The sequence below is a fragment of the Hippopotamus amphibius genome, chromosome X, assembly GCF_030028045.1.
Source record: "Hippopotamus amphibius kiboko isolate mHipAmp2 chromosome X, mHipAmp2.hap2, whole genome shotgun sequence".
NCBI classification, from domain to species: domain Eukaryota; kingdom Metazoa; phylum Chordata; class Mammalia; order Artiodactyla; family Hippopotamidae; genus Hippopotamus; species Hippopotamus amphibius.
The window spans coordinates 120,360,209-120,386,888 of NC_080203.1; positions in this window are offsets into that span (position 1 = coordinate 120,360,209).

Genomic DNA, 26,680 nt, shown 5'->3' on the forward strand with positions numbered 1-26,680 from the left:
AATAAGTGGGACTCATGAAACTTAAAAGCTTCTGCACAGCAAAGGAAACCATAAGCAAGATGAAAAGACGACCCTCAGAATGGGAGAAAACATTTGCAAACGAATCAATAGACAAAGGATTAATCTCCAAAATACATAAACAGTTTATCCAGCTCAATATCAAAAAAACAAACAACCCAATCAAAAAACTGGCAGAAGACCTAAATAGGCATTTCTCCAAAGAAGACATGCAGATGGCTAACAAACACGTGAAAAGCTGCTCAACATCACTAATTATTAGAGAAATGCAAATCAAAACGACAATGAGATACCTCATACCAGTTAGAATGGGCATCATCAGAAAATCTACAAACAATGAATGCTGGAGAGGGTGTGGAGAAAAGGGAACGCTCTTGCCCTGTTGGTGAGAATGTAAATTGATACAGCCACTATGGAGAACAGTATAGAGGTTCCTTGCAAAACTAAAAATAGAACTACCGTATGACCCAGCAATCCCACTCCTTGGCATATACCCAGAGAAAATCATAATTCAAAAAGACACATGCACCCCAATGTTCACTGCAGCACTATTTACAATAGCCAGGTCGTGGAAGCAACCTAAATGTCCATTAGCAGATGAATGGATAAAGAAGATGTGGTACATATATACAATGGATATTACTCAGCCGTAAAAAGGAACGAAACTGGGACATTTGTAGAGACATGGATGGACCTAGAGACTGTCATACAGAGTGAAGTGAGTCAGAAAGAGAAAACCAAATATCATATAGTAATGCATATATGCAGAATCTAGAAAAATGGTACAGGTCAACCAGTTTGCAAGGCAGAAATGGAGATACAGATGTAGAAAACAAACATATGGACACCAATAGGGCAAAGTGGGGGGGGGGGGTTGGGGTGGGATGAACCGGGAGATTGGGATTGCCATATATACACTACTACTAAGAAAAAAATATCAAATTGTACACTTTAAATATATGCAGTTTATTGTATGTCAATTATATCTCAATAAAAGTTCTTAAAAAAAAAACAGCATCAGGACAGTGAAAATACAAACCACCAAATGTGAAAAAAATTTTGCAAGTCATATACCTGATAAGGGATTTGTATCTAGAATATATAAAGAACTCTTACAATTCAATGATAAAAAATAACCCAATTTAAAAATAGGTAAAGGATCTGAATAGACATCTCTCCAAAGAATACACAAATGGCCGATAAGCACATGAAAAGATGCTCAACATTGTTAGCTATCAAGGAAATGCAAATCAAAATCACAATAAGGGGCTTCCCTGGTGGCACAGTGGTTAAGAACCCGCCTGCCAATGCAGGGGACAGGGGTTCCATCCCTGGTCCAGGAAGATCCCACATGCTGTGGAGCAACTAAGCCCCCGTGCCACAACTACTGAGCCTGGGCTCTAGAACCCACAAGCCACAACTACTGAGCCTGCACACCACAACTACTGAAGCCCGTGCACCTAGAGCCCGTGCTCCACAACAAGAGAAGCCACTGCAATGAGAAGCCTGAGCACCACAATGAAAAGTAGCCCCCACTCACCACAGCTAGAGAAAGCCCACACAGCAACAAAGACCCAATCCAAGCAAAAAATACATAAATAAAAATAAAATATTTTTAAAAATCACAGTGAGATACCACTTCATACCTGCGAGGATGGCTATAACCAAAAAGCCAGATCTTAACAAGTTCTTTGAGGATACAGTGCAACTGGAACTCTCATACACTTCTGGCGGGAATGTAAAATGAAGTAGCTGTTTTGTAAATCAGTTTGCCAATTCCTCAAAAGGTTACACATAGTGTTCCCATATGACCTAGAAATTCCGCTCCTGTGTATGTTTCAAGAAAAATAAAAACATATGTCCACATAAAAACTTGTACATCAAAGTTGGCAGGAACATTATTCATAATAGCTAAAGGGTGGACACAACCCAAATGTCCATCAACTGAGGAATAAAGTGTGGTAAGTGCAGAGAAGGGAATGTTATTTGACAATTAAAACGAAATGAAGCACTATATATGCTACAACCTTGAAACATTATGCTGAGTGAAGAAGCCAGTCATCAAAAGGACACATGCAGTATAATTCCATTTATACAAAATGTCCAAAACAGGCCACTCTATAGAGACAGAAAGTAGATCAATGGTTGCATAGGGCTGAGAGAAAATGGAGAGTGACTGCTAATGCATACAGGGTTTCCTTTTTGGATGAGGGAAATGTTCTAAAATTGCTTGGGGTGATGGTTGCACAACTGTGAATACACCAAAAGACATTGAATTGTACACTTTAAATGGGTGAATTGTATGCTATGTGAATTGTAGCTCAATAAAACTCTTATTAAAGTGTTTGAACAAAGGGGAGAAATAGCGTGGAAAAAATAGCATAAGAAAAAACTTTTGCTCTATTTTCATATATAACAGATCACCCCACCTTAGCGCTAATAATATAAGGAATGGCAATTCACTCCCACAGTTATTTGCTTAGCAAGATATTTATTGAGTTACTATGTACCAGGTCTGGGCTGAGGGCTGAGGAGAATGAACAAGACAGGCATAGTCACGGCACTTGTAGTACTTCGAGTGCACTAGAAAGACACACACAAGATAACTAATCACACAATTGAGTAAATGCCCTAGGAGAAAAATAGTAGAAAAGGGTATAATGGAGAACCCCAATCTAATCTGGGAAGGGAGGGAGGCTACTTTGAGGAAGTGATATTTGAGTTAAACTTTTGAAGATTATTAAGAATAAACTAGATGACTGGATGTGGGACTTCCCTGGTGGTCCAGTGGTTAAGACTCTGTGCTTCCACTGCAGGGGGCATGGGTTCAATCCCTGGTCAGGGAACTAGGATCCCGCATGCCATGCAGCGAGGTCAAAAACAAAACAAAAAACCAAGACTGGGTGTGAGGTACAGAAGATTCCAAACAGAGGGAACTGGGCCTCTTCTGGCAAGGAACCAGAGGACAGAGGACAGAGAGAAGTGGGGGCAGCACGGAATGAGCTGGAGGGGCTGGCAGCCCCTGAGGGCTTCAGAAGCCATGTTAGAAATTGGATACCTATTTCAAAGACCGTGAAAAGCTGTTGACAGATTTTAAGAAGGAGAATTTTCTCAATTCATGTCTCCAGTGTGCTTTGCTGTTAAATTTCCCCACTGAGGCACAAAACAATGAAACTACCTGATTCTGTTAGTGGAGATGATGTGGCTCCCTCTCTTCTTACCAAATTTCCTAGTGTTTTTGGTCCCTGGGAAACAGTGTATGCAATTCCAAGATGGAGAAGGGAGGGAGGCATGTACAGCAGAGCCCTGAGGAAATCAAGCTGGACCACATGGGCTTTGGTGAGCTCAGCAACATCAGTAACACAATGATCCATAAGGACACACTAGCTTTCTTTAAGCTCTGGATGTATGTCGGAGGATGAGATCACTCTCTATGACTCTAGGGTCTTGTTATTTACAGCTGCAATGCTAAAATTGGCACCATAGGCAGTTTATGAAATACGAGTGGAGTAGCCCCTGGCCTCTGTAATATATTACTTGGCTATGAGCTGGTATCCTCAATTGAGTACAGGTGAAAACAAATGGAAAATAAATTATCTTACAATTCTTAGTGTGTTTTCATTCACTTAGCATCTGTTGGAAAATTTGTTCTGAGAATAGCATCAAGGAACCGATCTGCATAGTAGACAATGGCCAACTGAGGCCTCTGAGAGATGGTTTCTCCATTGGCCAAGGAGCACTTTGCCAAAGTTCTCAAGGCTAAGGGTTGCCTTGACAACACTAAGTACAACAAGACACTGAAGTTCTTTAAATTTACCATAAGTCACAAGTTTTAACTGCTCTTAATCCTGTATCTTTGGAAAATGTGTTCCCTGGTTGATTTATTTTAACTGTTTTTTCTTGGCTGGATGTGGTGGGGGATGTCTTCTGTGTTGTTAATGGCAACTCAAGGCATTTTTTTGCTTCTCCTTGATCTTGACCGTCCCTTCTTTTTCCCTTGTCTTCTTTTACTGTAATCCTCTTTGTTTCTTGGTCTCTTTCTTTTGAGTGACCTGCTAGAATTTTGAGCTGCTTCCACTTGGATAAGGCGAATTCATCATGATCAACCACCAAACAATATGCTTTATTAAAAATCATTCAGTTCCACTATGCACACAGTACGCACTCTGACCTCAATGCAGCATTGTGACTCTGCTCGACACCCTACTTTCTTCCTTGGCTTTTCTGATACTCACTTCTATTGCTTTTCTTTTGTCATGGGCACAGGGACACTTCAATACTCATTCAAACCCAAATATGATTAGTCTAAGCCAATCATGGTGGTTCTATTCTCTTTGACAATGGATGATTTCTTTGAGAACTTCTGCAGCCATTTTCCTTCCTGCTTGAGGGGGAAGCCACCACTATTCTGGACAAGTTACAGAGAAGTGAAGTTGTAGCCCAATGTACTATGCTTGGAGTCCATGCTAGTTCTGGACTTCTCGTTACATGACATAATTAGCTTCCTTATTGTTTAAGCTGATGTGAGCTAGGGTATTCTGTTGCTTGCATTTAAAAACATGCTTCCTGGGACTTCCCTGGTGGTCCAGTAGTTAAAACTTCACCTTCCAATGCAGGGGGTGTGGGTTCGATCCCTGGTCAGGGAGCTGAGAGCTGAGATCCCAAGTGCCTTGCAGCCAAAAAAAACCAAAACATAAAACAGAAACAATATTGTAACAAATTCAATAAAGACTTTAAAAGTAGTCCACATAAAGAAAATAAAGAGTGAGCTCTAAGCTTTCTCCTTATGTTTTTTAAAAAAATAAAATAAAATAAAATAAAAACATGCTTCCTGATGTTCCCTCTTAGTTCTTTGACCTCCACTTCTCAGGCTCCTTCATTAGTTTTGCTTCTTTCCATCTTAGGGTTTTATGCTTGGTCCTCTTTTCTTACTTTCCAATCTCCAGGAGTGAGCTCATCCGTTCCTTTTGCTTCAACTACAGTTGACATGCTGATGGCTTCCAGATCTAAAATTTCCAGCTTAACCTCTTTCTCAAGCTCCATATTTGTATTTTCTGCTGCCTGGAGTCAAGAATGGTATCAACCTTGACTGTACTTCACAATCAGTGTAGAACTTTATTTTTATTTATTTATTTATTTATTTGGCTGGGCTCCTTAGTTGTGGCATGCGAACTCTTACTGGCACGCATGTGGGATCTAGTTCCCTGACCAGGGATGGAACCCAGGCCCCCTGCATTGGGAGCATGGAGTCTTAACCACTGTGCCACCAGGGAAGTCTCCAATCACTGTAGAACTTTAAAAATATATAGGTTTCCATGTCCATCCCGGAGAATTCTGGTCCACTAGGTTTAGAGCAAGCCCAGTGCTGTCCACTAGAGCTTTCTGAGAGGTTGTGAATGTTCTACACATGCACTGTCCAATACAGTAGCCACTAGCCACATGTATCTATTGAGCACTTGAAATGTGGCTGGTATGACTCAGGCACAGAATTTTTACTTTCAGTTAATTTTAATTAATTTAAATAGCCACATGTGCTACTGGCTACCATAATGAACCCTTGCAAGCCCTACTTGATTACATCTGGGAATCTTTATGAACTTAAACACAAGGTAACTACTCTATTAGATACCGCTTCTGCTCCACAGACAGTCCCTTTGTGATTTAAACCATGGCACACAGGAAGAGATATATTTTACATAATGACATAGCTGTAGATACTGACACATATGCACACACACTGGCATGTACGTATATACCTACTTAGGTAAAACTTACTACTTGTGAGGAACTATGCTATTTTTCATCCTATTCTAGCCTATCAAAAAACTGCTGGTCATGACCCACCAAATTAATTTCATGACCCACGAATGCATCAGGCCCCACAATTTGGCAAACACTACCCTGCAGAGGTATCTTGTCTCATGGGGTGCTTGTCTCGCCACTCTAGGCATTGAAGTCTTTGCCAGGTGCCACTGCTGCTCAGTCAGGCTTATCAGAGCTCCTGTGGTTCCAGAGCTGTGGTCCAATGAAGGGGAGAATGCCTGTTTCCCCTCTGCGTTTCTGTCTGTTAGAAGGCTCCCAAAGCATGCAGCTGATATCTGAATCCTTTAAAGCTTCTTACTGAAGCAGCTCTTCTGGCTTCCATTTATGGCCTTCGAGCTCCCGAAGCTGTGAGTTTCCCCTGGGAGTTTGGAGGTATGGAAATCTGAATGACAGACATCATGTTGTACTCAGAAGTGCTTCCCATCCTTTGGCTCTTGGACCAAGGTTTCCCACTGGCTCAAGTTCTCTGTGTCCAAGATTAGGTTCTCTCTCAGGAGGCTCCTTAGCCGGCATGCATCAGGCCTCTGGTGGGCTTGACTCCCACTTCAACTAACTTGCAGAAATTTCCTCCTACTCAAAGAACTTGATAGGCATTATTTTTTAAAAACTGTGCTATGGGACCATGGTTGGATTCATTCTGTGTAGGGCTGAAGGAGCCTCAGAAAGGGAGAGAGGGGAGAAGAGGAGGAGGAGGTAACAGGTGAATTAACCTCAAAGGATAAGTAGGAGCCTGTAGGAAGAGGGGAACTTGCTGTGATGTCTTTTCCAGCCTCCCCAAGTCAAGTCAGTAGTTTTCCTCCTCTGTTCCCCCAGCACTTTGTTCACACCTCCATTATAGACTTGTCACACTTTAGAGTTGTTGTTATTGTCTAGGCTTTGAGGTCTTCAGGTACAAAGTTCCTGTTCTCTTCATCTTTGTATCCTTACCCACTAATAGCCTTTCATATTGTAGAGAGAAAAAGCCACTAAAAGAAGAGACAGAGTGCATTAGATACAACAGATGAGTGTGAAGATCAAAGTGGATTCCCACCAGGGAATGGGATGCTGCCAGTAATTGCTTACAGAGGCTCCAGGCCAGCCCTAGGTCCACTTCTGTTTAACTTCCCTAGAGAGAATAGGCAGATGGGTCCTTCTGGTAGGTTTGAGATCATCGAGGCCAGTCTTAGAACCAGCCCAGGATTCCTGCCCAAAGGCTGGGTCTTTGCCTCTAGCTGTGCAGTAGACCCAGTCACCGGAGAGACAAGCAATCAACCATGTCCTTTGAACCCAAGAAGTTCAGCAGCCAGGCTCCATCACCTGCATACGGAGCCCAGCATGACCTTGGTATTTTACATCCTGCTCAGAATCCAGATCCAAACCCCAATCAGGTGTGCAGACAAGGAAATGAAGCATTTCAGGTCTGAACTGGCCTTTGAGAATGTCTAGTAAGGTCTCTCTGACTGAACTTTCATGAGAATCAGACTTTAGCCTAAAGCAGTCCTTCAGTCAGTCGACTTGCTTTCTCTGTCTTCTCCAGGATTTCCATGGAAATCAGCAATGAAGAAATGAATGATGTTCTGCTTCCTGCGAATGTTCATGCTCTCACCTCTTAGTAATATCTACTGGGAGAACTGGAAGTGAGGAAACCCAGGAGGAGGAGGTTTGGGCAGAGCTGATGCTATTTTTAGGGGCTGAATCTGAGTACTGACGGCGCTTCTGGAGGCCACTGGAGACCCTTGTCTCTGCAGCTCGCCCCAAGCACAGAGCATCTGAAGGACACCACGGCCACGGGTTGCTGAGGACCTGTGGGCAGTCGGAAGCCTGAGCACAGGTTGGAGGAGCGTGGAAGACGAGCTTTGGCCCCGAGACTGACTCTGGAAGAGCACACTGCAGACCCAGTCCTGCTTCCGCTTTATTTCATTCCTCAAAAATTCTGCAGCTAATCTTGGATGTTTGCAAGTAGCTAAATCTAGGGGGGAATAGGAACATTGGCCTCTCAGCCCAACAGCGTTTGTCTTTGCAGCTGTGCTGCCCTCATAGCACAGGTGTACAGAGCATGATTAAATGATCCCAGAAAGCTGACCTCCCGGGGTGTGGTGCTCATTCTTTCACCCTGATGCAATGATCTCGGGGTGTGGGTACTCTTTGCCTCACTCCCCTTTTTTCTTCCCTGCCCCCACATTCTGGGTTTCAAACTCTGGTTTCACTATGAAAAACAGAGACACGAGGAGACAGGTTTCATGCTGTTGTTGTTGATTAGCTTTTAGAACCACAAACTCTGGTTCCTTTCAGAAGTCTGCCCAAAAAGCAGGAAGAAAGGCAGGACAAACTTTTGAAAAATCTTTCAGCACCTTCATGGATCCAAATTTTAGTATGATTTGGCAGGCGACACAGGGTAACATGTTCCAGCATTTGAACTTGTGCATAACTGTCAGATTAGCTATTGTTTGACTTGTACAATTATTAATGAAATGTGGAAAAGAAAAAAAAGGGTGGTACCTGCGAAGCCTGCGGCAATGTCTAGACATGGGGGTGGGGGTTGGGAGGTGGAGTAATAAAGGAGACGACACAGAATTTCCTTGACTTTGGTTTTTCTCAGACTCAGTATTTCTGCTTGACATAACAACATGTGGGCCAAAATATTCATAGGAGAGAGATAGGGTTTTCATTAAAACGAACAATCAAATTTCAGGGCTATATGCCAGAGATATCTCTCACCTAAGTGTGTTAAAAGAAAAGATGCAGGGACTTCCCTGGTGGTCGAGTGGTTAAGACTTCGCCTTCCAATGCAGGGGGCGTAGGTTCAATCTCTGGTCAGGGAGCTAAGATCCCACATGCCTGGCAGCCAAAAAAGCAAAACATAAAACAGAAGCAACATTGCAACAAATTCAATAAAGACTTTAAAAGTGGTCCACATCAAAAAAATCTTGAAAAAAAAAAAAACATGTAAGATGCAATCACTCAGACTGTAAGATAAACACACACGTGTACAAATACACACTGACATTTAGGTTTTCAAGAGCTATCACCATGTCAATCCAGCCAGGAGAGAGATTCTCAGGATAATTTGGTTTTTGGAGGGAGAAGATTTTTGTTTCAGGAGAGCTTGTGAATGTCACGCTTGCGCTTTTGTAACCTTATGTCAGGGTCACGTCAGGGTGGGTGTCGCGGCAGCAGGGTTATAGGATAAATCTGCCCACCGACTCATGAGAATTGGGAGGAGGGACAACATATGGGATTATGAAGTAATTGTTATTCTTAACGTCTTGGTGTCTTCACTGCCAGGCAAATTCCCTTCCCAGCCCATAGAGGGGATAAGAAAGCTAAGAGAGGGAATTAGACAAACACACAAGGGTTTTGGCTGAGACCCCCATAGGCAAAAATACAAAAGAAACCACTTATGTTGTGTGTTTAGTTGCTTTTGTAAGTATAGATGTATAAATTACATATAATACTCCATATAATGGATAATTATGTACATACACACAATTGCATATATTCTGTCTCATTCACATAAATGTAAATTAAAATTTGAAGTGGCTGGATAGAATGATTTTTATGTATGTTGGTAAAAGTCTTTCTCTTTGATTTTATTCAAGACAAGGCAAGCATCCGCCTTTCCTAGTCTCTCAACCCACCAGGACCCTCCTACAGATAGACCCTCGTTGGAAGCAAGCACACAAGCTTCAGTTCTCTAGGAACAGGCTCCCAGCAGTGTGGAATAGGCAGTAGAGCTTGATCTTTCCCCCACTCTGACCTGGCCACAGTAGCTCATATCCTCAGCCTCATTTCACTCCTTTACCTCCATAAGTAGCATGGCTCTGGGACACATGAGACTTAAGTTTTGATTAGTGTTCCCGAGGAAGAAGCCTGGGACAGGCGGTGTTGTCTAGGATGGACAGATGTCACAGAGAATAACCCTGGACAGTGGGGGAAGTAGAGGCAGCAGGAGTAGTTTAGGGAGCCTGAAATAGAGGAGGGAGGTATGGGAATCAAAAAAAGGGCTGGGGGGTGGGGGGAGAAATGGAGCCACAGCATTTTAGGGCTACAAGAAACTTTTGAGAATATTTTAGCACAGTCCCTTCAGATTACAGATGAGGAAACTGAGGCTCTGAAAGATTAACTGCTCTGTCCAAAGTCATGAGGTATGTAGCAACAGATCTAAAATTTGAATTCGGATTTCCTGTCTCAAGCCTGGTAGACTTCCTACTGTGATGAAATATTAAATACACTAAAACCACAATAAGCTAATATTGAGTTAATTTGTAATTCAAAGGAACTATTTTCTCAACCAACTAAATGCCCTATTGCTCTCCATTAAGAAATTAGATAATTCTGAATCCTGATCATTCCATATTTCTCTTATAAATCCTATATTTTAATGCAACTTTGTTGTAATCATCCCAAATATTACAAGCAGAGACTTGCCTGGTGGCGCAGTGGTTAAGAATCCGCCTGCCAATGCAGGGGACACAGGTTCAAGCCCTGGTCTGGGAAGATCCCACATGCTGCGAAGCAACTAAGCCTGTGAGCCACAACTACTGAGCCTGCGCTCTAGAGCCCATGAGCCACAACTATTGAGCCCATGTGCCACAACTACTGAAGCCCACGCACCTAGAGCCTGTGCTCTGCAACAAGAGAAGCCACAGCAATGAGAAGCCCACACAGCACAATGAAGAGTAGCCCCCACTCGCCGCAACTAGAGAAAGCCCGCATGCAGCAACAAAGACCCAACACAGCCAATAAATAAATAAATGAATAAATAAATTAAAACATATTACAAGCAGATAATGAATTTACTAGATTATTTAAAATGATTTCATTACATGCTACTTTGTTTTAAATTTTTTTTTTTTTAAAGCACCAGAATCACCCTGTGATTTGGGTAGGTAAACTTCAAAACACCAGAAAAAATTCTGTTTCTAGTACTTCCTGCTAAGACTTGAAAAGCCTAGGGACTGCAAGCTGTATGAAAAAGTCAGGTGGTTCTCTCAAGGCTTCCAATATAGTTTTGGCATTTGTCATAATTTAAGTATTGTTTGGACCGTATGGAATCTCATGATGTTTTTTTCATTGCTAGGAAGGAGTGATTTGCTAGAAAATCACTCAAGCATTATACAAGTAACATTTTCTTTCCTACTGGCCTAGCAAATTGGTCAGACTTGCCTCATTCTTTCAGAATTGCCAACGTTTCCAAATCCAAACTTTGGTAATGATTCTACTTGATTTTTATCTTCATCTTTAAAGATTTTAACTACAAAGTACCTGTTGCTTGAAACATAGGGCTGGGGAGCCTTTATTTCCCCTATTAAGACTTCTTATGAGTAACCAGGAAATGCCGGGCAGAAAATTTAACAACCAAAATTTTTATTTCTAAAATCTCTAATTTATTCTTGCATTCTGCTTCTATTCAGTCTCATTTGCTTGAAGTCTTTCAGATTAGAGATTCCTTTTCTCTAGCACTGACCAGAGTTATTCATTTTTAAAACTGTGTGCGTGTATCTTTTCTGTCATTTCAACAGCTTTGAAGATGGAAGGGGGAGACTGGCATGTGGGTTCAGCCTGCCATCTGGGTCCGATCACTCTAAGTCAGATACAAAATCATTTTCTTGAATAATGATCTTGACAGGTCCAGAAACTGGAACTGAGCTGATCTAATACACACCATGCTAGAGTCTGTGGCCTTTACTTGGCAGAATCAAAGGACCCATTTCTGGGTACTAGACCTTCTAAAAAGGTTGACATAATGACAGCAATGTCCAGCTAAGACTCTTTCAAAAACAATTCTTAGTTAGCCCTACTAGAAACCTTTATAGAAATATTCTTGCAGAGCTGTGAATGGCCATATCTGTCATGCCATCCATTTCTGTCATGGATATGAGAGGGAAATGGGACTGGAAAAAAAAAATCCCCATGTGGAGCTAGGTCTAGTTCACAATGATCCTGAAAAATCACATGTGGTCCAAGATTATACAGGAATTCTGGATTACATAGCCTTAACCTTCAATAAGAACCACAGCAGCTAATTTTATATCTAAAAATAGATGTGATTTTGCATGAAATATATACGAATTTGCCCTATTCATCTTCTTTTTCTTCTCACCCCCCAAAAATCTTGGTGGATTCAACTGACAGTAAGGTGACAGGTCCTTAATTGCTGTATAGAAATGCAACTGATTTTTGTGTGTTGACTTTGTATCCTGCTACTTTGCTGAATTTGTTTATTAGCTCCAACAGTGTGTGTGTGTGTGTGTGTGTGTGTGTGTGTGTGTGTGTGTGTGTGTGTGTGTGTGGAATCTCTGGTGTTTTCTACATATTAGATCATGTTATCTGATAGCAGAGATAATTTTACTTCTTCCTTTCCAATTTGGATGCCTTTTGTTTCTTTTCCTTGCCTAACAGCTCTGGCTAGAACTTCCAGTACTATGTTGAATAGAAGTAGAGAATATGGGCATGCTTGTCTTCTTCCTAATTTTAGAGGAAAACTTTGAAGTCTTACATCGAGTATGGTATTTCCTGTGGGTTTTTCATACATGGCTTTTATTATGTTGAGGTAGTTTCCTTCTTTTCCTAGTTTATTGAGTGTTTTTTTATCATGAAAAGGTGTTGAGATTTGTCAATTGCTTTTTCTACATCAACTGAGATAATCATGTGGTTTTCTTCCTTCATTCTATTAATGTGGTGTATTACATCAATCAATTTCTGTATGTTGAACCATTTCTTGCATTCCAGGAATAAATCCCACCTGGTCATGGTGTATAATCCTTTTAATATGCTGCTCCAGTCAGTTTCCTAGTATTTTGTTGAGGATTTTTGCATCAAAATTCATAAGGGATATATATTGGTCTGTAGTTTTCTTTCCTTGTAGTGTTTTTGTCTGGCTTTAGTATCAGGGTAATGCCAACCTCATAGAATGAGTTAGAAAGTGTGTGCTCCCCTTCAATTTTTTGGAAGTTTGAGAAGGACTGGTATTAGTTCTTCTTTAAATATTTGGTAAAATTCACCAGTGATGCCATCAGGTCCAGGGCTTTTCTTTGTCAAGAGATTTTTTTTATGGTTTATTCACTCTCCTTACTAGTTACATGTTTATTCAGATTTTCTATTTCTTGGTGATTTAGTCTTGGTAGGTTTTTTGTTTCTAGGAATTTATTTCTTCTACATTATCAAATTTATTGGCATTCAATTGTTCATAGTAATTATAATCCTTTTTATTTCTGTAGAATCACTAATCAATGTCCCCATTTTCATTTCCAATTTTAGTAATTTGAATCTTCTTTTTTCCTAGTCTAAAGGTTTGTCAACTTTGTTGGTTTTTACAAAGAACTAACTTTTGGTTTCATGGCTTTTCTCTATTGTTTTTCTACTTTCGATTTCATTTTTCTCTGTTCTAATCTTCAGTATGTCTTTCTTTCTGCTGGCTTTGGATTTAGTTTGTTCTTTTTCCAGTTCTTTAAATTGTAAAGCTAGATGTTGATTTGATATCTTATTTTTTTTTAGTATATGTGTTGCTGAAGTGAACACAAAAATCTTATTTTTTAACATAAGCATTTATAATTAAATTTCTCCTTACCAGTGCTTTTGCTGCATTCTATTAATTTTGGTATATTGTATGTTTGTTTTCATTTGTGTTTAAGTATTTTCTAATTTCCCTTGTGATTTCTTCTGTTATCCATTGGTTGTTTAAGAGTGTGTTGTTTATATCCACAAACTTGTGAATTTTCCAGTTTACTTCTGTTATTGATTTCTAACTTCATCCCATTGTAGTTGGGGAAGATACTTTGTATGATATATATTTTTAAAAATCTATTGAAACTTAATTTGTGACCTAACATATAATCTATACTGGAAAATGTACCATGTTTATTGGGAAAGAAGTTGTATGCTGCTGTTGTTGGGTACAATGTTCTGTATATGTCTTTTAGGTCTTGTTGGTTTATTATGTTCTTTACATCCTCTGTTCTCTTATTCACCAGCTGTCTGGTTGTTCTACCCATTATTGAAAGTGGGGTATTGGTATTAAAGTCCCCAACTATTACTGTAGAACTGTCTATTTCTCCTCCAATTCTGTCGGGTTTTGCTTCATATATTTTGTCGATCTGTCATCAGGTGTGCAAATGTTTATAATTATTATATCTTCTTCCTGTATTGAAACTTTTATAAATATATAATGTCCATCTTTGTCTCTTGTAAACTTTGATTTCAAGTTTGTTTTATCCGATATTGGTCTATCCACCCTTGCTCTCCTTTTGTTACTATTTCCATGAAATATTTTTTTCCATCCTTTCACTTTCAATTTGCGGTTTGGATTTAAAGTGAGTCTCTTGTAAACAGTGTATAGTTGAATCATGTGGTTTTTATTCATTCTGCCAATCTCTGTACTTTGATTGGAGAGTTTAATCTATTTACATTTGAAGTAATTACTAATAAAGACAGACTTACTTCTGTCATTTTGCTATTCGTTTTCTATATGCCTTTTAGATTTTTCATCCTGCATTTCCTGCATTACTGTCTTCTTTTATGTTTAGCCAATTTTTTTTGGTAGTGAAATGCTTAAATTCCTTTCTCTTTTTCTTTTGTGTATATTCTATAGGTATTTTTCATACTTGCTATGGGAATAGCATTTAACATCCTAAAGTTATAACACTCTAATTTGAATTTATACCAGCTTAATTTCAATAACATTAAAAAAAAATCCCTACTCCTTTACAGCTTAGTTTTCACCCCTTTTGATTGTTGTCACAAAATTACATCTTTATACATTGTGTGCCCCAAAACATAAACTACTAATTCTTTTAAATGCATTACTTTCTTTTTTTTACACTAATTTACTTATTTATTGGCTGCATTAGGTCTTCATTGCTGCACACAGGCTTTCTCTAGCTGCAACAAGCGGGGTCTACTCTTTGTTGCAGTGCACAGACTTCTCATTGTGGTGGCTTCTCCTGTTGCGGAGCACGGGCTCTAGGCATGTGGGCTTCAGTAATTGTGGCACACGGGATTAGTTGTTCTGTGGCATGTGGGATCTTCCTGGACCAGGGATTGAACCCGTGTCTCCTGCATTGGCAGGCAGATTCTTAACCACTGCACCACCAGGGAAGTCCCATTACTTTCTTAAATTATGTAGAAAACAAAATTTGGAGTTACAAACCAAAGTACAATAATACTAGTTTTTAGACCAATAGTTGTTTTTTCTTAAATGTATTAGTCTCTTAAATCATGTAAAAAACAAAAAGTGGAGTTAGAAACCACTGTTACAATAATACAAGATTTTACAATTGCCCGTGTATTTTTCTTTATTGAGATCTTTATTTTTTCACTCTGCTTTGAGTTACTATACAATGTCCTTTCATTTCACCCTGCCAGACTCCCTTGAGTATTTCTTGCAGGGCAAGCCTAGTAGTAACAAACTCCCTCAGCTTTTGTTTACTTGGAAATGTCTTAATTTCTCCCCTACTTTTGAAGGAAAATTTTGCCAGATATAGGATTCTTGAATGACAGTGCTTTCTTTTAGCATTTTGAGTATATTGGCCTACTGCCTTCTAGCCTCCAAAGTTTCTGACACGATACCTGCTTATAATCTTATTGAGAATCCCTTGTATGCGACAAGTCACTTCTCTCTTGCTGCTTTCAAAATTTTTCCTTTGTCTTTGTCTTTCAAAAGTTTGGTTCTAATGAATCTTGGTGTGGGTCTCTTTAGGTTCATTTTACTTGGAATTTTTTGAGCTTCTTGGATATTTATATTCATATATTTCATCAAATTTGGGAAGTTTTCAGCAATATGGGGCAGTATGGATTAAGGGCCAATTGCATGATAAAGGGTGGTTTGACAAGCTTTCTAGATGTGGGATTTGAACTCTGAAGGAAGGACAGAATTTAGGAAGGCATCAAGATGGTGATGAATTCTAGGCATAAGTCAGGATGAAATCCGATAAGGAAGTAGTATTTATTATGTATGATGTGTCAGTCACAACAGCCATCGCATTTAATATTCAAAATAGAGTACTAAAATATCAAAATAGAGGTAGATAATAGTATTCTTATTTTAGAGATAGGAAAATTGATGTTAGGGAAGACTGAGAGACCTGCCCAAGATTAGAGACATGGCTAATGAGTGGATAACATGGCTAATCAGTAACTGAGTAACTGAGTATTCATGCTCTTTCTCTTTCCTCTTCACCACCCTACCAAGAATAATAGCATGAGCAAAATTTGGAGGTGAGAATCAGTAAGTCACTCTAGTACATCAAGTAAATAGGGTTGGCTAGACCAAAGTGCAAGTGTAGAAAAGCAGCAGGAAATAAAGGTTAGATAACTTTGGGTCAGATTATGAAAAACTTCAAATACCAGGCTTAAAGTTTAGACTTTCTTTTATGGACAAATGAGAAGTACTGGCAGCTGAGAGTAAATAATTTTTAATTTCTTTCCAAAAGACATCATATAAATATGGAATGATAGTAAAAAATAAATTCCTTGAAATCATGAATGTCTTTTTGCACTAAATTAAAGAGTCAAGGGTCATATCTGCATAGTCAACAAGTACAGTGATAACAGATTCTATTCACCAACAGCCTTTCATCTTCTGTTTATCTCTTAAGAAAACCTAAATCCATTTTTCTTTGCCTAAACACTTCATTTTTTCTCTCCCAAATAGCAACTTCTGTTTTCTGGATTATTCTTGTTCTATTCTTCCTTTTGGCTTTATAAAATGAACATCTGGAATTTTCCTGGATTGTCATGTTCTTGAAATAAAATTTTATTAAAAGATTTGTTGTGGTTCAAAGGAAAATTTATTATTTTGTTTGGTGTGCTTTCGAGTTGGTGGAACACTTATCGTTGTCATATGTAAATTTAGCATTTCAATCCCAATTTAAGCCCTTCAACTGACAAATATAATCTTGTTGGGACAAACAAAATTCATCAGGCATTTATGTAGAAATACTTTCTTTACTGTAGTAGCAAATTGGATGGGTATTACCATCATTTTCAAGTTAAACTATTGGGAAAACTATTAATCCACCTAGAAATGAAAATTCCTTAAAAGTTCCATCTGCCATTAAAATGCCTGAAATGCTTTCTCTTGAGAGGGCCTGATAAGAAATGTCACATAACTGCATTTGATTCCTGGAATTACCTAGTATTTCAGGGGAAGTCTGATTATTTCATGTGGTGTCTTGCACAGAGCCAGGTATACAGCAAAACCCAAATATTAATTCCCACCTTTTCCCCTATGGAGGTAAAACACTCATTTTAAGGCCCAAATGTGTCCTAGCAGGTTATATTTGGGGGTGGTTCTTTTTCTGATTATAAAAAGTGAGATATAATTTATATATAATAAAATGCATAGTTTGTAAGTACAGTTAGATGAGTTTTTCTCTATTATATTCACCCATGTAGCCACCACCCAGCAAAAGATATAGAAAATTTATTTTACCTCACTTTCTTATGTCTATAACCATAGATTGTTTTTGCTTAGTCTAGGATTTCATAGAAATAGAATTGTTCAATATGTACTCTTGGGTCCATTTTTTTCCCCACTCAGCATAATGTCTGTAAGATTCATCCATGTTATGAATACTCAGTAGTATTTTATTGTACAGATGTACCTCAATTTGCTTATCCATTCTCCTGTTGAAGAACATATGGCTGTTTCTAGTTTGGCTATTATGATTAAGGCTGCTATGATCATTCTTCTACAAATCTTTCTTGGAACATATGTTTTTTTATTTCTCTTGAATAATATCTAGTAGTGGAATTGCTGAGTCACAAGAGAGATGTGTGTTAAAATTTATTGAAACTGTCAGTTTTCCACACTGTTTTATTATTCTAACTCCCACTAGCAACTTATGAGAGTTCTAATTGCACTACAGCCTTGTCAACACTTAGCATTGTCAGTCATTTTCATTTTAGCCATTCTAGTGGGTTTCTAGCAGGTTCTGACACAAAAGGTATCTATGTACAGTGGGGCAAGCTAAAATATCATGTTTTCCAGCTGGCACCCAAATTCACTAAAAGAAAGAAATGTCTGTTTGAGAAAGGCCTTTGATAAGCTGATTTGGGTGGCAGGGAAGCTCTGAAGCCATAGGTTGGAAGGAAGCACTAAAGAGATGGTAAATTGGTCTACATAAGAACGGAACAAGAATTTAGGAGTGTAATGAGAACAATTCTGACATCTTCAGGAGAGATTTAATGAAATGTAGCTTGTCTCTCTAGGACTCAGCCTATCACCATGGCTGCTAGTTTACCCTTAACTATATGTCCTGCATCTGGTAACTGGACTTCTGCTAATGCCTAAGACCCACTCCCCCATTCCCTGCAGTTATGGGACCTATATATGTTGTGTGTAATTTATTTTTTAACTCAATACTGTATATTAAATCATTTTTCCAAATTCTTTTAAAATATAATTTTTAGTGGGTAGATGTATCACATAATATGAACATATGTTATAATGTATTCAACTGACTCTCTATTTGGGGATGGATTGTTTTTAGTTTTTTGATATTATAAACAATGCTGTGATGAACCTCCTTGGACAAAAGTATACATTTTCCCATGGCTTGCTGATGGTTTTATTAGAATAAATTTCAAGAAATGGAACATCTGGATTAAAGGTGATGCATAGTCTTAAGGCTTTTGTTACACTATTGCCAAAAAGCAGAGAGGCTCTTCTAGTTTCCATCAGAAGTGTCTGTGGCTCATTTCATGTTCTCACTACCAATGGGTATTATCATTAAAAAATGTGTTTTTCTTTTGAGAGTTGCATACTTCTAAATGCATGTGTCAGCTAAGAGAAACAAGAGTAAGATATCGTTATGAAACAATAGTGGTGAATATGAAGAAGGAACAAATTCTTCAATATTCACAGCATGGTAATGACATCCTTTCGTGCCTGTGGCCAGTTCTTCTGAGGGCTTAAATTTTGGAATCTGGTTGAATTACATACATTCTGGGACACAAGATAACTTTTGATTATAAATCTATTTTTTGATAAAGAAATCATCAAAACCATTGATGCAGATTTAAATAGCTAGGTGAAGCAGTCAACAACCACTTTATCCAACTGTGCCCTTTCCTCATTTTATTGTTACTATAATCAAGATTTTTTTAAATATAATTAAACAGTAGCCTATCTCCAAGTTCACTGGAGATCTTGAAATTGCTTTCAAAGACATTTCAGTTACTAAAAAAGTGGTCATCTTTCACTTAGTATGGCTGGCTAAGGAATTTTGGCTAGCTGCCACAGGAAATATTCACATTGTGGAAAGGATCTGAAGAAAGGAAAAGAAGTTACAGTTAATCATGGGGTACATGAGTCAGCTTCACTTTAAGGATTTACTCTGAAGTGGAGATTTCAAAAAAATGGAAAGCCCTAGGGATGAGGAAGGAGAAAGCTATTAGTATTTGGAATAGTTTTCTTCAAAGAAAAAAATTCCTTTCTATATGAACTGCCATGAAAACCACCTGAATGTTGAAATTGTTTGCATTTGAGAATGATCTCTTCATTCCAGCTGCTGTTCCAGATAGAAACAAAATCGGTGTGCATCCAGAGCAGCTCGGAGGGCTTCAGGTTTTGATATTCAGACAGACCACAGAGAAATGACTCAGATGCGATATGTCAGTATTTCTCCTGAGATTACGGAAGTTCTCCATGAGGGTATGATTTGTTTTCATTTAATGCTACAAGTGAGTATGTTAGTGGTTGGGGCATCAAAATGGTATTTAGGATTCCTTTCTTATTGGAGGAGGTCATCAAGAAGAGGTGACCTGTGGTCGACCATCCAGCTGGACCTGGGCAATTGGAAGCTCCTCACTTCCTCCCCTGCCCTTGGAATGTGTGTTCCACTTGCCTTCCCAGCTCCCAGAAGCTGCCCCAAGGATACAGGCTTGAGAGAGCCATGTGGTGATGAGACCATCTGGATTGTGTATGTGACTGAATTCAGTTAAGGTCTCTATAAACTTAAGATTCTGGTGGGCAGCTGTGGAGATATACTTGTTTTGTGGCTGCCCAAGGTAAGGTAAGTTCCTTTATTAAACTTGCCACCTACCAATCTGGAGTAAGCTGCCTCTTTCTTAGGTCTCTCCTTGCCCTCTGTGCCTGGGGCCAGTTTGCAAGCCAACACTTCTCTGGTTTGCCTTTTTCTGTTGTTTTTGTTTTGTTTGGGTTTGGGTTTTTTGGTAGCCTTGGGCAACTAATTTTGCCCTTTTTTCAGGTTCTGTAAAATGTTAAAACACAAATAATTGAGATGCCAACGAAATTTTTACAAATACCTTACTGGCAGAGGACATGTATGATGCACCAAAATAGCTGAAACTTTGTTTATGGAAAACATCTCATGACTGACTCTCAAACTGAGGAAAATAGTTCTGTTTTTATATTTGAACAAGCTTTATCCTATACCCTGGCTAAAGCAATTTAATATCATTTCTTAAGACTATAAAAGCTACTGCATTTATTGAATGGCCTTCTGACATCTATTTTTAACATATGATGAGCACTGTACTTGGCAAGCCATCAGGAGTGTCCCCAGTGAATGATCTGGCAGAGTAATTTGAGAGTAAATATTTTGAGGTATTATCATCCTGAGAAGGTTTTTATTAACTAGATGCTTATGTATAGTGCTATTTTAAGGCCCTCAGAATGTTGCTTTAGACTTCATAATTAGGACCCAATTATAATGCTATAGTGGGGGTAGAACCAAAATTGGCCTTGCAGGGAAATTAGGTCATAGCATGCTTTCTCTACGTGGTTATTGTGTTCAAAGCAACAGGGTTTGACTCAAAGTAGAATCCCATAGTTCTACATAAATAGCATTAAATTATAGGCTAGGCATTGTGCTTCCCATTTAATCTCATTTAATATGTGCAATACCCTGCAAGGTAGATGTTATTGTTCCCATTCGATCCATGCAGAAATTGATGCCACAAAGAAGGCAAGCAATTGATTCAAGGTCTCATAAGTACTAGAGCAGGGATGTGAATCACTGTACTCCAGAGCCCACGCTCTCAGTTGTGTCCCATGCTGCTTCCCCAGTGTGCTCTGGTATACACTGGTGCACACACAGTCCTCTGTATCACAGTGAACTAGCTGTCCTGTTTTTAAAATTGGAAGTGTTACTCTTCCTCTGCTGATGTACCCTCATCCTTACCAATGACATTAGCCAACTGCCAAGAATGAGCAAAAACCTAACCAGAGTGTGATTAGTGAATGAGTTATTTCCTATTAGGCCTTGTGATAGAGAAAATAGTGACTCCCCCAAAGATATCCATGTTCTAATTCCCAGATCTGTAAATATATTATGCTGCATGGCAAAAGAGACTTAAGATTGAGATGGAATTCAGTGGCCAATCAGCAGACCTTAAAATGAGATGATCTTAGATTATACAGGTGGACTCAATGTAATCACAAGGATCCTTAAATGTGGAAGAGAGAGAGTCAGAAGAGGAGTTTTAGAGTGATGTGACGAGAGAAAGACTGACAGCAACTGCTAGCTTTGAAGATGGAGGAAGGGGCCACGAGCCAAGGAATGTTGGCAGCCTGCAGAAACTGGAAAAGGAAAGGAAAAGGACACTCTTGTAGAGCCTCCAGAAGGAACACAGCCCTTCTACTACCTTGATGTTAGCCCAGAGAGACCCAATTCAGACTTCTGAACTCCAGAACTGTAATATAATAAATCTGTATTGTTTTAAGTCATTATGTTTCTGGTAATTTACTACAGTGGTGATAGGAAACTAATACAGGCCCATTATTGATAAAGTGATCAGGGGTCGGTGAATAATGGCCTGCAGGTCAAAACTGGCCTGTCACCTGTTTTTGTAAATCAAGTTTAATCGGAACTCAGTCATACCCATTTGTTCACTTATTGTCCGAGGCTACGATAATGGCAGAGTTGAGTGGCTGCAGCTGAGACCACTGCGCCTGCAGAGCCTAAACTATTTATAAAAGGAGACCCCTGATCTACAGTATAGTTATAAATAAAACACTATAACTATGGATGCAAATTAGGTGTAAAAAATGTACAATATCTCTTTGAAAAAATAAAATCCTCCTATACTTTTTTGGATAGTAGTCTAAATTTTCTCTTGAACAGAAAACGTAGCAAAATTCCAGTTAATAGAAGGCCCTGATCAGTTTCATGCTAGTGAGCTGGAATTCCAATGTGTGTCACATTATAGAAAGGTCAAACTGCATGAATGTGAAGTGAAGGAATAAAAAATTTCATGAGTGAGGACATTTATGTTGTGGAGGTAGGGAAGAATTTAATTCTTGTCCTTCCTGTCAAAGAAAAAAAAAAACACCAGAATAATTTCCAGCCTAAAAAAAGTTGTTTTTCCGTTCTTTTCTTAAATCCCTTCTTCCTGCTCTCAGCTGGGAAACTCCTCTTGGATTGGCAGAGTGTGCAGTCCAAGAGGCCACCAGGTCAGTGCTCTCTCCACTGCCCAGTGTCAGGCTGCTACTCCCAATTAGCCTCAGCTGGGCCACTTCCCATGTGGGTCAACTCCCTCCTAAATGGGTGACAGAGGTTGACACTGCTGGAATACTGTTATCCACTTGAACTTGATTATAGAGTAGCATTTCCATTCATGTTTGGCAACTCTTATTGTAATTTTAGAATATTATTTTGGCAAGTGTTTCATTTCTACTAAATGCCCCCTTTTTAGCATCTTTGGCCATGGGCCCTAACTTTTGTTCTGAATGTTTGTGAAAATCTGTTTTTTCTAAATGTTTAAGCTTTTTGTCATGAAAAACATCAACCATTTACAAAAGTAGACACAACATTATAAGGAACCCCTTTACTTGTTGAACTCACTGCAACAATTAATGGTTCCTGGCCAGTCTTGTTTCATCCTTTACACCTACCTATTTCCTCTTCACCTAAATTTCTGAAGCAAATCCAAAACATAATATTGTTGTATTTTATAATATAATATTGTTTCATTTATGAATATTTACTCATAAATATTCCAGTATATATCTCAGAAAGATAAGGACTTTTTCAAAAATATGATCATGATACCATTATCACTTCTTAAAAATGTTTAATACTAATTCCTTATCAAAAGGCCAGTCAAATTAGAGAAATGCAAGTCAAAGCCACAATGAGGTATCACCTCACACTGGTCAGAATGGCCAGCATCAAAAAATCTAGAAACAATAAATGCTGGAGAGGGTGTGGGGAAAAGGGAACCCCCCTGCACCATTGGTGGGAATGTAAGTTGGTACATCCACTATGGAAAAGAGTTTGGAGGTTCCTTAAAAAACTAAAAATGGAACTACCATATAACCCAGTAATCCCACTCCTGGGCATATAGCCAGAGAAAACCATAACCCAAAAAGAAACATGTACCATAATGTTCATTGCAGCAATATTTACAATAGCCAGGATATGGAAGCAACCTAAATGTCCATCAACAGATGAATGGATAAAGAAGATGTGGCACATATATACAATGGAATATTACTCAGCCATTAAAAAGGAATGAAATGGAGCTATCTGTAATGAGGTGGATAGACCTAGAGACTGTCATACAGAGCGAAGTAAGCCAGAAAGAGAAAAACAAATACCGTATGCTAACTCATATATATGGAATCTAAAAAAATGGTACTGATGAACCCAGTGACAGGGTAAGAATAAAGATGCAGATGTAGAGAACGGACTTGAGGACACGGTGTTGGGGGGTGGGGGGGGAAGTCAGGACGAAGTGAGAGAGTAACATAGACCCATATACACTACCAAATGTAAAGCAGCTAGCTAATGGGAAGTTGCTGTATAACAAAGGGAGATCAACTCAAAGATGGGTGATGCCTTAGTGGGCCAGGATAGGGAGGGTGGGAGGGAGTCACGGGAGGGAGGGGATATGGGAATATATGTATAAATACAACTGATTCACTTTGGTGTGCCTCAAAAACTGGTACAAGAGTATAAAGCAATTATATTCCAATAAAGAGCTTAAAAAAAAAAGTCCAATCAATATTCAAGGAAATCTTTTTTTTTTTTTTTAAATTATCCTACCCTTGACTATTTTGAGCAGTTTGTGATTTTCATTCCCTCCCTGAGGCAGGCTATGACAAAAGTGGTAAATGCAGAACTAACATGTATTGACACACACCATCATAAACACCAGCCCCCACACAAACCAACCCTCCTGTACCCCAAAGGCCAACTAACCTTACTCATTTCTGGAATTAGGATCCTAAAGGGGGCAAAGAGGATGAGGGTGGGGAATGGGGCCACTGCACCTTCCTTTAACTCTGATCAACTGTATGCAGATCAAATAGTGAGGATTCCTTTTGCTTCCTTCTTTCTTCATTTCATACCCAGGTAGGGTTTCTTTGGTTTTGATTTTTATTTTTGGTTTTTTTTTTTTTTTTTTGGCTGCCCTGTGAGGCTTGCAGGATCTTAGTTCCTTGACCAGGGATTGAACCCGTACCCTCAGCAGTGAAAGCACTGAGTCCTAACCACTGGGAATTCCCCATACCCAGGTAGTTCTATGGAGTCTGTAGAAGTCCTCCCTACTCACATGCTAGCTTCTCTCATAAAACTCAAAACATATTTCCAACATTTTGAAATCCTTTATTATCCATCCCTTAGGATAAATGACACACTGTCATTTGCCCAAGCAGTGCTGTGAACAAAGGTGTATGGGGTGAGACTTTGTCTATCACCCATGCTTCTTAGGGGACTCATAGACTTTTGCTTTCAGCATTTAAGAAACGTGTGTGGTGACTCAGGAAAACAATGATTTTCTCACAAATGGAAACAATAATGATCCAAATTTCCTTTTTTATTTTTAATCTCTCTTGCTGAAGAAACCCTGTCCTTTCCATTCAGGCCAGTGTAGTGGATGCCTACATCTGTCCTGCTTTCATAAGCCGGGGATAGGGTTGGTAAGAGGGGAGGCAGCAAAGCGGAGTGTGAGTGAGTGAGTGAGTGAGTGAGTGAGTGAGTGAGTGTGTGTGTGTGTGTGTTTCATTGCCCAAAGCATTGCTTTAAGCCTGTCACGGCTCATGCTTTTTTAAAAACAAAAAAAACAGCTTCATTGGGATATAATTCCCATACCATACAATTCAGCCATTTAAAGTGTACAGTTTAATGTTTTTAGTATATTCACAGAATTATACAATCATCACTACAATCTAATTTTAGAACATTTTCATCCCCTCTAAAAGAAACTACACACCCATTAGTGGTCACTCCCCACCTCCCCTCACCCCACATCCCGAGGTCTAGGCAACTACTGATCTTTCTGTCTCTATTGATTTGCCCATTCTGGACATTTCATGATTGATACTTTATTTGTTAAGGTTCAACTTTTAGGTGCTCTTTGGAAACTGGGGACATAGACTTTCCTTTCATGGCTAACATAAAGCCTTTACCACCCAAAATCTAAACTGAAGCATGAAAAGGAAACTCAGAAAGGGTAGTGCTAATTGTATTTCCAGGGGCAAACAGAAATACAATATGTTCAATAGAAGCTGTTAGGTTTTATATCCTTCAAAATAGTCTTAACAAATTTCTAACTAAATAAGAAGTCAATGAATTCTTTCTCATAGATCTGGGTCTGCATGGCAGGTTCTGCCTTCAGCCCCCCTAAATTGAGTAGTGTTATCCAGGATTTTTATGAAATTCAAACACAAAGAGAAATGAAACAATATTCTTATGCAAGCTATCTTTTTTTAACATTCGAAAGAATGGATTAAAAAGAATAGATAATATTATTAAAGCATAATGTAGGGACTTCCCTGGTGGCGCAGTGGTTAAGAATCTGCCTGCCAATGTAGGGGACACAGGTTCGATCCCTGCTCCAGGAAGATCCCATATGCCGTGGAGCAACTAAGCCTGTGGGCCACAACTATTGAGCCTGTGCTTTAGAGCCCATGAGCCACAACTATAGAGCCTGTGTGCCGCAACAACTGAAGCCCACGCACCTAGACCCCGTGCTCTGCAACAAGAGAAGGCACCACGATGAGGAGCCTGTGCACCATGATGAAGAGTAGCCCCCACTTGCTGCAACTAGAGAAAGCCTGTGTGCAGCAACAAAGACCCAACGTAGCCAATAAATACATAATATTTAAAAAGAAAAAAAGCATAATGTAAAAACAGGCCAAAAGATAATCATTTGGAAGTGGATGGAAGCAAACATTAACCACAGATAATAGGTCGGCTGACGCGTGTATGTTTTAAATTTCTCCTTTCTTTAAAGGGAGGCATACAAATTAAAATGTCAGTATCTTTAAACAGTTTTGAAGCATTTACCATTTTCCAAAAGACCTGAAAAGAAGGCTTTGGAACCATACATAAGTAACTCAGAATAATTTCAAAAAAAAAAAAAAAAGTGCCATTGGTCTTCTTAGTAAGATGGATTCCACACCAGAGCTCATCAACATATTGTGACTTAGCAACATATTCTCTGAAAAGGAGGCAGGGATGATGCCTCAAACTTGGCTCTATTTATAAAAATCACTTGGAGGGTTTGGAGTTTCAATCTTTGCATATTGAGATGTAAAGAGCAAAACAAAAATCAAACCTCCGAACAACTCACTATTATTTGTTTTAAAAGACTTTAGCCAGCCTAACACTTTAGAGTTTAATTCTTTGGGTTTGAGTTGATAGCTAAAACAACACCCATTGAGAATGTTAGTTCAAATATAGATGAATAAAGGCTGTTAAAGAGACAAATGTTGCAGTCCCATGTTTTGTTCCATTGCTCAGTTTAAATTGAAAATGTGTTGGGATTTTTTCTCCTGGAGGAAGGAAACTTTTTTTCTGTTCCTGGGCTTCATGGTTATTTCCTCTCTTCCACTGCTGGAGCCTGACAGAGCCAACCCTTACATCAGAGGCATCTGTTTGCACTAGGAAAC